Source organism: Tiliqua scincoides, chromosome 5 (genome assembly GCF_035046505.1).
Source record: "Tiliqua scincoides isolate rTilSci1 chromosome 5, rTilSci1.hap2, whole genome shotgun sequence".
In the NCBI taxonomy this organism is placed as follows: Eukaryota; Metazoa; Chordata; class Lepidosauria; order Squamata; family Scincidae; genus Tiliqua; species Tiliqua scincoides.
Window position 1 is genome coordinate 12,993,986 of NC_089825.1, and position 2,608 is coordinate 12,996,593.

Sequence of the window (2,608 nt, forward strand, 5' to 3'; positions counted from 1 at the left end):
TCAGCCTAAGGGCTTTCAAGAGTCTACTGTGCAGTACTGGCCCTTGGCTGGTCCTCACCGATAGAATCCTCAGACACGTTAGAACTGCAGCTTGGGGGCACCCTACTGCAGTATCCCAAACTTGCAGTGCACACTGCAGGCTAGTGGCACAGGAGCCAAAAAGGCCAGAGATTGAGTGTTGGAAGCTCTAGTTTGACACACACATACATGGTTCCTTAGAATAGCCCCTGAACATCTTATTCGCCCACCTTTTTGGCTTCTAATAATCTCCAGGCATTGGTTGGTTGGCAACCTTCAGTCTCGAAAGACTATGGTATAAGCCTACAGCACCTGGTATTCCCAAGTGGTCTCCCATCCAAGTACTAACCAGGCCTGACCCTGCTTAGCTTCTAAGATCAGACGAGATCGGGCATGTGCAGGGCATTGTTCCCACACTTTTCCTCATGGATTTAAAATAATAAAGAATAGTAACATGATCCCCCCCCCTTAAATCAAAGCTTTCAGGAAGCTGAAATCAGCCCCCAGTTTGACATGCTGCCCTTTCCACTGTGCTTCCATCCAGTGGCACAGCTAGAGGGGGTGCAAGGCACCCGTTTGCAGGGAACCTCACTGTAGCATGCGAGCGGCCCTCTCCCCCTCTCCTTTGGAGTCATTCGGGGTGGTGGGAGCAAAACAGAAGAAAATGGCTCCAAAGGGGAGAGGGAGGGGCCCCCTGCACACCTCGGTGAGGCTCCCTGCAAAGCTTAGTGCTATGCACCCCCTCTAGCTATGCCACTGCTTCCATCACTCCACAGTAAATACAAAGACAGGCCTATCTTATCGAATTTAAGTTATAAATGTGCACATCTCTGTGTGCAATCAAAAGGAGATCTGGGGGAAAGAGATCAGCTTTCGGCTGCTTCAGGAAAGAATGAACAGGCTTAGTGGGATTCGGCAGTTGTGCAAGAATCTTCCTGCTGGTTGGCACTGGATTTCCCTTCAATAATAATCAACAGATGTACTACTAAATTGAGCAAGCTTCAGCTACGTCAAAATTGGCTACTAAGATGGGTTTTCTTTTCTCATCTCCTCCCCACACCCCAAATTCTCACACCCACATGTTTTGCCTTAGGACTAAATCACATACACTGTGCCTTAATGTGTAAGTTTGCCCCAAAACTTTTGAAAAATTAAAAGGAAGTAGAGAAACCTGCAGAGTGAGCAGAACACCAGCTTTTTTTTTGGGGGGGGGGGAGAGAGAGCAGAAGGAGGAAGTGTTTACTCCCTTTTGCCTTGGGCTATTTTCTTCTCCAAATCACCCCAGATGCTTTTCTCCATGTAGAGAAAATATACTGGTCCTCTATATCTTTTAACAAAAGGAGAAATAGCAGCTGGAGGGTTTTGAGTGGTGGGAAAGAGTCTCAAGAGAAGAAGAATTAAGCAGCCTGCACCACTCTGCGGTTCAGAATTGGATCCTCCTTTTTGTGGCATTTCTATTGGGGGGGAGCTGGTGTGGACTGCCCAAGGTGTCATGATCTGGGGCAGAATAGGGGCTGGTGAGTATGTCACCTGAGCCCTGCTGAGAACCCTCCCACTCACCCTTGACTCCAAATGGTTGCAAATAGTGCCCCTGGAAGCCATTCGCGGTGGCACAGTGATGCGATGACATCATTGCATCATTGCCAAACTAGTACTGGGTGCCATGCATTGCACCTGTCCACCAGGCGCTGATAGCCCAGGCTTACCGCTGCTTGCAACACCCATTGTTCAGCACGATAAGGGGGGTATTGTGTTGTGGTGGGGTGCCACACACCCCAGGAGGAGCAATGCCACTGCCTCCCTTTTAAATTTATTTTTAAATAGAGTAGGTGGGGATGTTACCTGAAACTGCATGTTGCATAGAGTGTGACCCTAGCAAATCTGCACGAAACAATAAGGGTTCTTACCCGTTTTGGTTAAGTGGGATCATTTGTCGGTTTTTTGCCCAGAACATGTCATCCAGGTGGAATTTGCAGCACACCCACTTCTTTAGCCTCCCCGTGAGCTCTTTCCCAGCCTGCAATCTGGGCACCACCACCACAGAGTGACACATTTCTCAACTTCACAAAGGCTTCCCTTCTCTGAGGATCAATTTCTCATTGTAGGCAGCAGCACTGAGTCACAGATACCCTATTTTTTTTTTTTTTTTGTCATCCAGACAACCTGAGGGTGCCTGATTAAGCCATGCAATTAGATTGCTAATGACAGCTCCGTAATGCGATTCCAAAATGACAAATTTGCTAAAAGCAAATAAAAATGAGAGCTCCCTTTGCCCTTTCTCCGTTGCAGGATCTCTAGTCACGCTCACGATGTCAAATTCAGAACATCAGCCTGCATGCAGCAAAACTGTAACGACTGGTAATTCTCAAGTAATGAAATGAAAGTATGAGCAGCATGAAAGTCTGAGCTTGGGGAAGGGGGCAGCTGGTGTAATTACATTTGTACATTTTAATGTGGATTCTCATTATGCAATCTCTCTTCTGTGTGGAATCCAAAGGCATTTTTGCATCTATTATCTCACTACAATTTTCCCCTTTTAAGTGCAAAGAAAAAATACTGATGATCAAACATGTAATATATATTCAGTGAC

At 46.7% G+C, this 2,608-nt stretch overlaps 1 pseudogene; it reads right to left on the reverse strand.

The window, feature by feature from the left end:
• Window positions 1–318: 318 nt before the first annotated feature.
• Window positions 319–437, reverse strand: LOC136654537 (5S ribosomal RNA; annotated as a pseudogene).
• Window positions 438–2,608: the final 2,171 nt, after the last annotated feature.